The following is a 14,629-nucleotide window of genomic DNA, read 5'->3' on the forward strand; positions in this document are numbered from 1 at the left end:
ACTGTTCCTTAGAAGAATCAGCCCAAAATATTTCACCTGAACTAAGGTCATTCTACCCAACCAGTTTGAGGAGCTATGGACTCTAACCATTCAAAATAATTTTAACTGGAAAAAAATTCATTTTATAAAATACAGGGAAATAGTGTAAGCTCCTCATTTTTATAACGGAAAATGTGAAATTAGAAATATGACTCTCATTAAACAGTTAATCAGTTCTAAGGACAGCCCTATGTTTCGGTGGTTAAACATTACGCATTAGGAGCTAAATCCCACATGACAGACCACAGTTTGAATCCTTGCACTAGCAGCTTGAAAACATGCTAGGCACATGTGTGTATGTGCCCAAAATCCTGAGGGGACGGAGGAATAGAGAAAAAAAGATGCAGCATCACCGTATCTCCCTGGGGAGTGCATTCTTCCTCCCTCCCTCCCTCCCTTCCTCCCTCTCTCTGGTATATGCCTATAAATATTTAATTGTATGTCAATATAAATAAATAAATAAAAGTCCGAGGACCAGCAGATGGCATAATGGTCACATTGTTGGACTCCCACGTAGTCGACCGCGATTCGAGTCCCAGACCTGTTGGCTTAAACTCATACTGGGTACATGTGCGTGCATGCCCAAGATCCCAAGAGAAGCATGGAGGCAAAGGGATTGCAGGGTGGCCATCCCTTCTGGGGGGTGATTTTTCACTTTCTGTCTCTGTCTTTCTGGTGAGCGCATGCGCCCTATAGCAAAAATCTTTCAAAAAAAAAAAAAAAGAGAAATTTATACTATAGGGTGCATGTGTTTACTGGAGAGACAGAGAAAGAGAAAGCAAGAAATAACCCCCTCCCAAGGGTATGGCCACATCACAATCCCTTCTCCTTTAGTCTCCTTTCCTCTTGAAATTTTGGGCTTGAACACCCATGTACCTGGTGTGTTAATTCTCTGGGTCCAGGAACTGGTGGCTTGCTTTCTCACTTTACTTCTCTCTCACTCTCTCTCACTCTGTCCCTCTCTGGTCAAATAAATAAATAAATAAAGTTAAATAATTTTTTTAAAAAAGAAAAACTGGGTATCTACCTGCAGAAAGAAGAAACTGAACCCCTATCTCTCATCACTAACAAAAATCTACTCCAAATGGATCAAAGATCTAAACTTAAAACTTCAAACTATAAAACTGGTGGAGAACACCAGGGAAACTCGTGGAAACGTTGGAATAGGCAAAGACTTATTAAATAAATCCCTAAAGCACAGTCAATAATCCCAAAAATAGACAAGTGGGATTACATTAGGTTAAAAAGCTTCTGCACAAGCAAAAGAAACAATAATTAGAGTGAACCAACAACCCCTGGAATGGGAGAATATATTTGCAAGCTATGCCTCAGATAAGGGGCTGATAACCAGAATATACAAGGAACTCAATCAGCTAACCAGAAAAGAAAACAAACAAACAAAAAAAATCAACCCAATTAAAAGATGAGCTAAACAAACAACTCTCTAAGGAAGACAAACAGCCAAAAAGTCTATGAAAAAATGCTCAGCTTCCTTATCATAAGGGAGATGTAAATCAAAACCACAATGAGATACCACCTAACTCCAGTCAGAACAGAATGGCTAAGATTAAAAAAAATAAAAAATGGTAAGTGCTGGCAAGAACTTTCTCTGTGAAGAAAAGGGAACTCTCCTACACTGCTGGTGAGAATGTAAATTGGTACAGCCACTGTGGAGAACAATATGGAGATTCCTCAAAGACCACAAATAGAGCTACATATGACCCAGCAATTCCGCTCCTTGGTATCTACCCAAAGGACAGGAAAACACTAAATTAGTAAAACACTTGCACATCAAGGTTTGTTGCAGCATTATTCACAAAAGCTAAGACATGGAACCAACCCAAATGTCCACAAACAGGCGAATGGACTGAAAAAGTGTGGGACACATACACTACATAACACTACTCAGCCATAAAAAACAATGAGACCCTGGCATTTGACAGAAAGTGGACAGATATAGAAGATTTACTGCTAAGCGAAGCATGCCAGACTATGAAAGAGGGGCATTGTATGTCCCCATTTAATACATAGCCAAATGTTTGCACCCTATGGCAGAAACTGAAATACTGGATGGTTTAAAAGCATGGAGAGCAACTATAGACACCAGAGACAGTGAGGGAGAATGGGAAATGACAGGTGAGAGGGAGGAAAAAATAAGTCGAATGTATGAGGAACACATAAACAGTGAATCCATTCAAATAAAAGATGGATTACGATGCAAATCATTTGAACCCAAAATGCTTTATTCAGATGTTATATTGCTAAATATCTTGATCTGTTAGCTGAAGTGTAGGCCTAATGAATGAAAAATGAGCCCTGGTTAGCTGCTAATTGACTAAGGTGGATGGCTTGAATGAAAGTTAAAATGAACTATGCTCTTTTTTTCTTCCACAATTGGGGTTTTTCCTCCTCAGTGCTATAATGAAAGAACATTTGCTTCCCAGTCCTCTGTAAGAACCTGCTTTACCCGCCTGGGAAAATAAACTTCAATATTTGTGTAAATCTTATAATTTGTTAACCATGTTTCAAAACTGATTTGAAAGTCATTAAACATGTCTGAGGCAGAGATGATGCCAGGTTGTAACCTGTGCACACTTCAGATACACATGAATAGTAAATAAACTTAGTGGTTCTTTTAAAATACTTTAAATGGCCATGCAATGACAACACAATGCTCTACAGTACTGCACCCACATGGGAAGGTCCTGGGTTCACACTCCGTGTGCACTAGAAGCACACACCGTGTCTATAATCCAGGCCGGCTAGGGGTGGATCTTGGTATGAAGATGCTATTGGAGGGACCAGCAGTTAGCGTAATGGCTATGTCGCTGGACTCCCATGTAGTCGACCGTGGTTCGCGTCCCGGACCTGGTGGCTTAAAACTCATGCCAGGCACATGTTTGTGCGTGCCCAAGATCCCGAGAGGAGAATGGAGGAGAAGGGATTGCGGCATGGCCATCCCCCCTGGTGGGTGATTTCTTGCTTTCTGTCTCTGTCTGGCGAGTACACGCGTCCTATAGCAAACACGTCTCAAAACAAAAAAAATCCTTTTGGAGATGCCTCTCTCTCTTTCACTCTCACTCTCTGAAGAAAATTTTAAAAAATTGTTTTTTAATTCTTTTCCTGCTTAGAGTGGAGCATTTGTCCATGGACACTGTACAGACACCAATATGATTCCAGTGTGGGGTTCAACAGGTCTGCCTGCTGTCTCCTGCTGCAGCTGTTTACAACAGACTTGAATTATTATAATTAAAGAGCTTCTCAGAATTTCTGAACCCAAAGCCAGTGTAAAGCTTTGTTCATTCATTTACGTTACAGGAAAACAGAGATCTTCTTGAAAATAAAGGTCTGCTTAAAGCTCCTGTCATTAAGTCAAAACCAAATTATAACTTGATGGTGGTAAAATAGGAGTTCAGAAAGAGCTAGAGAAATAAAATCATTAAGGCTTCAATTTTCTAACTACCTGTGTTAACCAAGGCAACCTTAAATTAGAAGCACTTTTCTTCCTTCCAAAAAAACTCTTTCATCTACACAATTAAGGGGTTAGACTAGGGGAAAAAAAAAGATTCCTAACCAGAAAACTACCTAGTCAGATTACCTAGAAAACTTTTCCTCTCAAAAAATTTAAAAAATAAAAAAGGAACAGCAGTTGGTATAATGGCTATGTCACTGGACTCCCACATAGCCAACCATGGTTCAAGTCCCAGACCTGGTGGCTTAAACTCACTCTGGGCACGTGTGTGTGCGTGCGTGCTCAAGATCCCGAGAAGAAAATGGAGGAAAAAGTTAAAATGAACTATGCTCTTTTTTTCTTCCACAATTGGGGTTTTTCCTCCTCAGTGCTATAATGAAAGAACATTTGCTTCCCAGTCCTCTGTAAGAACCTGCTTTACCCGCCTGGGAAAATAAACTTCAATATTTGTGTAAATCTTATAATTTGTTAACCATGTTTCAAAACTGATTTGAAAGTCATTAAACATGTCTGAGGCAGAGATGATGCCAGGTTGTAACCTGTGCACACTTCAGATACACATGAATAGTAAATAAACTTAGTGGTTCTTTTAAAATACTTTAAATGGCCATGCAATGACAACACAATGCTCTACAGTACTGCACCCACATGGGAAGGTCCTGGGTTCACACTCCGTGTGCACTAGAAGCACACACCGTGTCTATAATCCAGGCCGGCTAGGGGTGGATCTTGGTATGAAGATGCTATTGGAGGGACCAGCAGTTAGCGTAATGGCTATGTCGCTGGGCTCCCATGTAGTCGACCGTGGTTCGCGTCCCGGACCTGGTGGCTTAAAACTCATGCCAGGCACATGTTTGTGCGTGCCCAAGATCCCGAGAGGAGAATGGAGGAGAAGGGATTGCGGCATGGCCATCCCCCCTGGTGGGTGATTTCTTGCTTTCTGTCTCTGTCTGGCGAGTACACGCGTCCTATAGCAAACACGTCTCAAAACAAAAAAAATCCTTTTGGAGATGCCTCTCTCTCTTTCACTCTCACTCTCTGAAGAAAATTTTAAAAAATTGTTTTTTAATTCTTTTCCTGCTTAGAGTGGAGCATTTGTCCATGGACACTGTACAGACACCAATATGATTCCAGTGTGGGGTTCAACAGGTCTGCCTGCTGTCTCCTGCTGCAGCTGTTTACAACAGACTTGAATTATTATAATTAAAGAGCTTCTCAGAATTTCTGAACCCAAAGCCAGTGTAAAGCTTTGTTCATTCATTTACGTTACAGGAAAACAGAGATCTTCTTGAAAATAAAGGTCTGCTTAAAGCTCCTGTCATTAAGTCAAAACCAAATTATAACTTGATGGTGGTAAAATAGGAGTTCAGAAAGAGCTAGAGAAATAAAATCATTAAGGCTTCAATTTTCTAACTACCTGTGTTAACCAAGGCAACCTTAAATTAGAAGCACTTTTCTTCCTTCCAAAAAAACTCTTTCATCTACACAATTAAGGGGTTAGACTAGGGGAAAAAAAAAGATTCCTAACCAGAAAACTACCTAGTCAGATTACCTAGAAAACTTTTCCTCTCAAAAAATTTAAAAAATAAAAAAGGAACAGCAGTTGGTATAATGGCTATGTCACTGGACTCCCACATAGCCAACCATGGTTCAAGTCCCAGACCTGGTGGCTTAAACTCACTCTGGGCACGTGTGTGTGCGTGCGTGCTCAAGATCCCGAGAAGAAAATGGAGGAAAAGGGATTGTGGCATGGCCATTCCCCCTGGGGGGGCAGGGGTGAGTTCTTACTCCGTCTCTCTGTTTCTGTCTTTCTGGTGAGTGCACATGTCCTATAGCAAAAACCTCTCAAAAAAAAAAAAAAAACTTTTCCTAACACATACCCCTCCACACCCCAGATAAATTAAGTCAGGTGTCATGTGTGTTTGAAATGGTCTGTACAGGATTCTGATACCCAGAATACAGAGTCTGTGAATTCCAAATCTCTGACGCTCCTTCCATGTCTAAGTGTCTACATTAATAAATTAAACCAACGAGAAAAGAGTTTGATACTGTTCAATCAATAAGGCCCTGTATGTAGGAATGACTTATGGATTACATAAGAGCATCAGAGTGAAAGGAGACCCACACATGCTCTCGATCTTGTACAGCTAGTTACTGAGATGGCTTTCATACCAGACTTGTATTTCATAGATATCTTGTCTAGAAAAGGGAAAGGGATTTGACCCAGATTTTCCATGGAAGCCTTTATAGGGCTTCTTCAGAAGCTGAGTTCTCCTGTCTAGCAACAGACTTAAGTCTGCTCAAAGATGCACAATGTCCTTTCAAGCAATGATCTTACAAATCGTGGTTCTGGCAGGCATCAAGTAACAAAATCACATATTAGTTTAGCTTATTGCTGTTAGAAATTGTTTTCACTTATACTTCAAAAAGTTCTACTCATGTGCATGTTGAGTTTTGTGTTGTTTAGTTTTGTTTGCCACAGGGCATATGCACTTACTAGAAAGGGACGGAGAGAGGGACTAAGAAATCACCCTCCAGGGGAATGGCCACACTGAAACCCTCTCATTCTCCTCCAGCCCCTTCTCAGGATTTTGGGCTCACACACACCCGGTGTGATTTTCAAGTCACTGGGTCCAGGACGCAAACTGCACAGCCAGCCATGTGGGATCCAGTGCCCTAAACTCCACAGCACCTGCTGGCCCTTGAGTAATTTTGATAAATACATATTTTAAACTTCTAAGTGATATGCTGAAACTAAACTTATAAATGAAAACGTCAAACAACTGAATTCTTTGACTGAATTTACCTGGTAAATGTGTTGCCTTATACTCACTAAGCCACTGAGGTAAATAATAGTAATTAAATAGTTGAGTCAAACTAAGACCATGATTAATTAGTTCCTTGTTACTCAAAAAGCCAAGAATTACATCTAGGAATAAAGCAATGGGTTGTCAGAAAAGTCATGATCATTTTTGCATAGAAAAACATAGGGACTAAACTTAACACTGACTATACAGTACTGTAGAGGGCACACTTATAAGTGGTAGTAGGTAAGGCAGCTGGATCCCACACGGTTGACTGTACAGTTCAAGTATCAGATCCAGCAACTTGAAACACATGCTGGATGGGTGTTAAAGTGTGCCCAAAGTCCCTACAGGAGAAATGAAGGAGAAAGGATTATGGGATGGCCTGATGAGGATGCTGCTTTCTCATTTCCTACTCCACCCCCTCTATCTCTGGCAAATTCATGTGCTCTATAGCAAATACAAAATTTGCTAATGAAAAAATCTAGGCTATTATAATAGATTGTGTTGTTCAAAAATATTCCTCTCATTTTTCCCTAGTGAAAAGTCTAGTTCTACACCTTACTGATATTGGGCTTGGCCATTGACTTGTTTTGTCCAATGGCCTAAGTGACAATAAAGAAATCAGAAGAAGTTGTTTTAGGAATCACTGATAGTCTAGGACAGTATCTTGTATACCATGAAAATCTCACATCCCAAATAGCAGCTGTTCTCCTCCTCCGGTCTGGGTCTCAGAAAGAAATGGCACACAGGGTCAACTGAACTTGACCCAAACCTTGGAGCAGAGACAATGTACTCAACCTGAAGCCACTGATGTGCAGTGTGAGCAAAAAAATAGATACCTGTTATAAGTCACTGGGGTTTCAGGGTTGTTTGTTACACTGCGTTATCACAAACTGACCAATAGAGTCAGCTCAAGAGAGAATTCATGAAATGAAAATAAATCTGAAGAAAGCCCAGGACATAATTCAGAGGGGAGGAGAAATTTTAGGAAATTATATGAAGTTAAAAGACATGAGGACAGATTAAGAATTTCTAGGCCATGTTTATAATAACTCTGACATAGACTAAAGAAAATAAGGAATATGTTCATTTTCTACAACCAAGAAACAATGTTCTATAAACTTAGTGACTGCTCTAGGGTCCCGATCAAATGGCCCTTATACAACATGGCAGCTTGCTTCTTCAAATCCAGCAGGAGAATTTTTAGCCAGCTTTGGTGGAGTATTATATGATGGAATATACAACAGAATAACCATCCCATCATTTTCTCAAGTCCCACTCACATTCAAGACGACCCATCCTTTCCAGGTGCTATGTCAGAAGGTAGGGATCTTGAAAAACATCTTGACATTTTGTCTGCCACAGGGAAAAAGCAATCACAGAAGATTTAGTATTCCCAAGGACATACAACTCGAGGCTCTGTGACAATGACAAGTATACAACTTCCAGCACTCGTGGTCTGCTATGGTCTGACCCCAAATGCTCAGACCTCAAAGATTCGTGTTTAGAAATCTGGTCCCCAGTGTAAGGGCATTGGGAGAATGTGTGGCCTAGTGGATGGTGACTGGATCACAGAGGCACCACTCCCATGACTGGATTAATGATGTCTCAGGAGGCCCAGCAACATCTAGCTGTCAGGAGGAGGAGTTAGTTCCCATAAGAGTGGGTTGTTTTAAAAAGATAATGGCTGGCCCAGGTCTATCTCTTTGTGTACATATCCACCATCCTCTCTATTTGTCAGCCATGTGATATGAGCAGCCTGAATGCCAAGCTCATGTCCCTGGACTCTTCAGCTACCAGAGTTGTGAGTCAAATAAACCTCTATTATTTCTTTTTTCTTTTCTTTCTTTTTTTTTAGGTTTTTGCCATAGGGCATATGAACTCACTGGAGAGAGTCAGAGAAAGAGAAAGTGAGAAATCACCTCCCCACTCCCACCCCCCCAGGAGGATGTCCACATGGCAAATTCTTCTCCTTTCTCCCCTTGGGATTCCAGGTGTGTGTGCACATATACCAGCATGATTTTTAAGCCTCTGCGTCTAGGATTCAAACTGTGGTCTACCATGTGAGAGTCCATTGCCTTAACCATCACACCACCTACTGGCCCCAAAACCTCTATTGTTCATAAACTATCTAGTCTCAGGTATTTCTGTAAGCAAAATAAAGGGCCAGCATGCTCTCACCATGACATCAAAAAAAATTACATGTAGCATTTAGCAGAGCACTAGAGAAATACGGCATCACCCTCAGCACTCCAAGGGCACAGCAAGGGTTCCCCTACAACCATAAAAGCCTGAATGGTGCCACCATGACAATTCACTTCCTTTCTCCCATCCTCTTGGGCTAATCTAATATCCTACCTCAGGACCTAAAATTCCACTTCTATGGAATAGATTGCACTTGTTCTCTGTCATTGTAAATACTGTATGTGTAACACACATGTTTTTCAAGTTGTCTTTTCAACTTTTAGGGACATATTAATAGAAACATTAGATGGTCCTCTTGTCACTCCTTTACCATGAAAGGACTTTGATGGAGTATCATTGCAAATTCTGGGAAGAAAATCTGTAAATTAATAGTTTAAAGCCCTTTTAAAATTCCCAAAACTGGAAAGAGAAATCCATTAGCATTCTTGTTTATTCTAGGGTTTATTGGCTTGTGGGCATCATCTTTATTGGTTTACAGGAACACACACATTTCTTTTTAATTGATCAATGGCAGAATACAAATGGTAAACAATTAATCTTAGCTGTTTATTGCTTCTGTGAGTCTCTGGAAGCAGAAGGGGAAAAATGTCTTATGTGCTTATTACACACAGGCAATATCTCAGATCATTTCCCCAGCTGTGGAACAGATTGCAAACGTAGTTTTAAAATTACCTAGTGCATATTTTAATTGATTAATTAAAATCATCCTATAATCATTTTAAAAAATGAAAATAGTTATTATGACATTTCTGTGAATAAGTTTAATTCATATAATAACCATCCCTGCCCTTTTCTTCTATCCTCCGGTCAATTATGTATCACTAAAAAATATATGTATTTTTTATATATATGTGACCATTATAATGAACAAGGACTTGTGGGTATAATCAGAAAATTACCTTATCTGTTTTCTCCACTACCTTTTTATAATATATAATCTTGTGTATCCACTTGACTTGGCTAAGGGATTCCAGAAAGCTGATAAAACATTATTTCTGGGTATGTCTGTGAGGGTGTTTCTGGGAGAAATTAGCATTTAAATCAATATACTGAGTAAAGCAAATTTGCCCTCACAAGATGGGTAGGAAACATCCAATTCTTTGAGGAGCCAAATATTAGGTCTTCAGGAAAGTCATGATGTGTTTTTCTATGCAAAAATGTGTCATGACTTTCTTGACAACCCAAAAGAACAAAAGGAGAAGGAATTCATAATTTTTTTTTTCTTTCTGTGTTGTAGGATCCATCTTATGAGCTCACACATCAGAGTTCCTGGCTTGTGGGCCTCCTAACACATACTGAATTACACCACCAGCTTCCCTGGTCCTCCAGCCTGCAGATGCCCGATCATGGGACAGCTTGACTTCTATAATTGAGCTAATTCCTATAACACATCTCATCTTAAATATCTATCTATCTATCCATCTATCCATCCATCCATCCTAATAGCTCTGTTTCTCAGGAGAACCCTGACTAATATACTCTTTAAAGTTTATTAAGTGGGGTTGGATCTTCCTTTGTCCTTGGATAAATTCAAGACAGAACTTTTCTAGTCACTCTTAAATAATGAAGATACTTCATGTCACTCCAAGTCCAAAAAAAAATCATAATTCTGTAATCAATGTGTCCAATCTAATATATCATTCAGGCTCTTCCAACCTGATATAAAGTTCAACTTCTTCCCTCCCCTAGTTATCACTTGCTGAACATTGGCCACCTGTACCAAGAAAGGTGGACATGGTCAGATTCTTTTCTCTTTAGTCAGTTGAATAATTTAGGAGACCCCAGTTTCTGACACTAGTCCCTAATTCTGGGGTTGAGATAGGGAAGGAAGAGGCTGTAGGTAACTTTTCCCCTGACTAAGGCAAATGCAATGATGTAAGGTTGGTGACCTGCAGGCTTGGTGGCATTTAAAGCTTACTTTTTGTCTTGAACCCTGAGTTAGATGGTGGTAGGATGGAGAGTAGGTAAATACAGCTTCCTAGTTCACTGCTATCACTGGGGAGCCTTCACCTGCAGATACCTTTCTACACATGGTCAGTGATGGCTATTAAATCAGTTTATACTGCTCAGGTCCAAGTAGTTCTTTCACATGTGACCTCAGATGATCCCAGTCTATCTCACTGTCCAACATGGTCCACCCTTGCTCTCTGGCAACAGCCCTGCATTCTGTGCTCTATAAAACTTTGGGACAATGCATTACATCTCTTTTGTTCCACCATCAAAGGAGCTAAGGAGCTAGCCAGTCACTCTCCTGTTCTTTGGACTTCTCAGGCATCAACGCTAACACACTATGCTTCCCAATCTAGGGGATACACACTGAACACTGCATCAAACTCCCTTCCCTAGCCTTGAGTTGAAGGGACAAAAGCTTCATACTTCTGTCTTATGGTATTCAGGAACAGGGACTCAAGCCCACCACCAAGTCTCTAAATGCTTTTCTTAATCATTGTCTTCTTGGCCTCTGACCTCTTTTATTGGCTGGAATGGCCAACGAGCTGACCTGGGTTGTGAATGATATCAAACTGGTTTTCCCGCGCTCCCTTTTCCAAGTCTGCATTGTGCTCTTACTAACTTAGGAATGTGGACTCTCTTGTCTCGGGCCACAGTTAAAACTGAAGCTAACAAGATCCCATTTCAACATTTTGTTACACGTTTACTCCTAATTCCATCAACTGGTTCATTTTAATGTCTTTCCAGAAAGCAACAACAAAAAATGCATCTTGTTAGTTCACAAGCTCTTAGAAGAGGGTTTCAACTCCCAGTATTTCAATTACTCCAGAAACCAAAGTTAAGTATCAACTGTGAAAGAGAGTGACGACAATGGATCAGGGGCGTGGAGGTTGGGTGGGAAGCTATCAGAACCATATGTAAGTGGGACTCCAAGATCACAGCTCCTGACCTATCCACCCCACAGCACACAGGACTCAGGTCAGGAATGTTCATTCTCCTAGTTCTGTTTCTCCTTTTCTGACAGTGCCACGCACCACAATCAGCCAAGTGAGATTGCTGGGAGTTATCTTAGATTCCTCCGCCTCTCTCTCACCTGCCATATCCGATCAGTCACCAAGTCCTATTAGCGCTATTTATATAACATCTCCCCCATCTAGCTCCTCCTCCCATCCCCTCTGTCACTTTCATTTAGGTTCATTAAGGTCCTCACTACCTTTGACCTGTTCTTTTTTAAGATGCAAGAGTGTACTGTGCTTATATGCAAATGGAAAAGAATGAGTAGAAAAGATGAGGCTAAAATTATTTGAGAGAAAAGACAAATGATGAAGCTAGATCCCTAAAGGAGGAGAGATGAAAACTTGAGCCCATAGGAAAGACAAATGTTAAGCAGAAAAAAAAACAAAAAACAAACAAAAAATCCTTCATTTTCTGAAATACTATCTTTCTCACATTAATTTATTCAATTTTTAAATATTAAAATATTTTTCCCCCTTGGGCCAGTCAGTGGCATGGTGGTTAAGGCAGCTGGATCCCACATGGCCGACTGCTAGGTTTGAGTCCTGGATCTTGTAACTTGAAAATCACACCAGGTGTGTGTGTGTATGTGTGTGTGTGTGCGTGTGTGTGCGCGCCAAAAATTCCAAGAGGAGAAGGAGAATGGAGAAGGGATTGCGAAGTTGCCATCCCCCCAGGGGATGCTTTCTCACTTTCCCTCTCTCTGTCTCTCTCCTGCGAGCACACAGGCCCACTAGCAAGTTGTTTTTTAAAGTTCTTTCCTGAATGAGAAAATATTAGATGATGGTATTTCCAATATTCTTGCTTTATTTATTTTTTTAACCAGAGAGAGTGCATATGCTTACCAGAGAAAGAGACAGACAGACAGACAGACAGAGAAAGCACATCCTCCAGACCATGGCCACCCCAGTCCACCCTCCACTGTGGCCCCTCATCAGGATTCTGGGCACAAAAGCACAGGCACCCAGCATGTTTCTCGAGTCTCTGAGGTTGGGATTTGGATCGTGGTCTGCCACATGGGCTCTGGTCCCTGATGTACAACATTCAATCACTACACTATGGGGCCAGCCCTAAAAAAGTTTTTAATTGGCCAACTTTCAACTCTTAAAAAAATTTTTTTGGGGGGGATTTCCTATTCCTTCAAAGCCAAATCCAATTTCCCAACTTGAGTATCTGTGTAGAGACTGATCTTCTTTTCCCTTTGCTCTTAAGGGAGGATTTTGTCTTGCTAGGTGTCCTATCTCCCCTATGCTCATTCATCATTCCACTGCAGTCCTCCTTCCTCTGCGTCTGCGTCTACTGAAACTGCCTGGGGCTGGGGTCGCACTCCTAACGGCCAGCCCAGTGGTCACTTCTTCGTCCTCATGACAGGCAGCACCCATGACTCTTCTCTTCACCTTCAATGGCTAAATTCCTTTTGGCTCCCCAGCTTCACTCTTCTGGTCGTTCCCCTGCACTCTGCTGACTCTTCCTGTGTCCTCAGGGTTGCAGTGTTGAAGGCCTCTCTACCTCTGTACTTCCTCCAGGCATGGCTACTACATCGATCTGTGTCCAAATGATTCCTGTAACCCTGAAAGCTCTACGAGGTCAATATTTCCATTTCCAGGAGTTCGAACCCTGCTGACCAGGTGAAGGAAAGGACACTAAGAAAATAAAAGTAATCCGCAAAAGTTTCCATTTTTAGTATAAGGAAAATACTCACAACCTGCTAAATGCAAAAGCCGTGACCCTTTAACTGCAAAGCTATTGCTTTAAGGATAAAAGATAATGCATAAACATGTTTGAAAACTGGGACAAAGGTTCTTACATGAATGAAGTATGGTTCAAGTTCTGGACCTGGCAGCTTGAGAGACATGCTGGGCACATGTGCATAAGTGCCCAAAATCCGGAAAGGAGGGAGAGAGAAGGGATTTCAGTGTGACCATGCCTCATGGGGGGTGCTTCTCCTTTCTCTCTCTCTCTCTCTCCCCGGTGAATGCACACATCTTCTGGGAAAAAAAAGAAACTCAATGTAAGACTATTGAGTTCCACACACTGAAAAACACCCAAAGTAAAATATAAAAGCAGATGAGGCCAGCCAAGTGGCATGGTATGGGCCAACTGACTGTGTGGTGGTTAAGGCAGTTGGATCCCGTAAGGTCGTCTGTGCAGTTCAAGCCCCAGACCTGATGACTTGAAAATCTTGCCAGGTACATGTGCATGCATGCCCCCAATCCTGAGAGAATGAAGAAGGGATTGCAGCTTGGACATCTCCCCTGGGGGGATGCTGTCTCTTGTTTCTCTCTCCCCTTCTCTGTCCCTCTCTAGTGAGCACATACACCCTATAATGAAAACAAACAGAACAAAGCCTTTATAACAGCTTCTCAGAATTAGGGGATGTTCAGATAGCCCAAAATAAGCATGTCTTCATCTCCAGCCTCACCCAATAGCTTGCACCGGTTAGGGATGGATGAGGACGGCCACCTCTGAGGGCTGTGAGAGCACTTTCTTAGTGTTTGCAAGCAGCTCATACAAGGTAGCAGGGGGTGGTACTGGCAAGAACACCAGTCTCCATATCCCACACAGTCTCTCACAACTGGATTCAACACTCTCAGTGCCTATATATCAGGGAACACATTTTTAGAACTAGTGAGGAAGGAAAAGTTTTCAACACTAGTATCTGGGGAAGGTAGGTTTTTGTGGGTTTTTTTTTTTTTTTTGGTCTGTCTGTCTGTTTGTGCTATAGGGTATATGCACTCCCCAGAAACAGAGAGACAGGCAGACAGAGGGAAAGGGAGAAAGCACCACCCTGGGGGGTGACCACGTGCCAATCCCTTCCCCTCTCAGGATTTTGGACACACACACACACACTCACTCAGTGTGTTTTTCAAGCCACTGGGTCAGGACTTAAACAGTTCAGTTGGCCATGTGGGATCCAACTGCCTAAAACTCCACACTATTTGGCTGGCCTGGGAAGGGAGATCTTCAAGACAGAAGGATCGAGGAGTGGAACTTCTGAGCTGGCTCCATGATTTGGTGGTGAAGACAACTGGATCCCACCCAATTGACACCATTCAAATCCCAGCTTGGTGGCTTAAAAAAATGTACATGTCCCTCCCTTGTGGCCAGCAGGTGGCATGGTGGTTAAGGATGCTGGACTCTC

Source organism: Tupaia chinensis, unplaced genomic scaffold, assembly GCF_000334495.1.
Source record: "Tupaia chinensis unplaced genomic scaffold, TupChi_1.0 Scaffold143936_1, whole genome shotgun sequence".
NCBI lineage: Eukaryota > Metazoa > Chordata > Mammalia > Scandentia > Tupaiidae > Tupaia > Tupaia belangeri.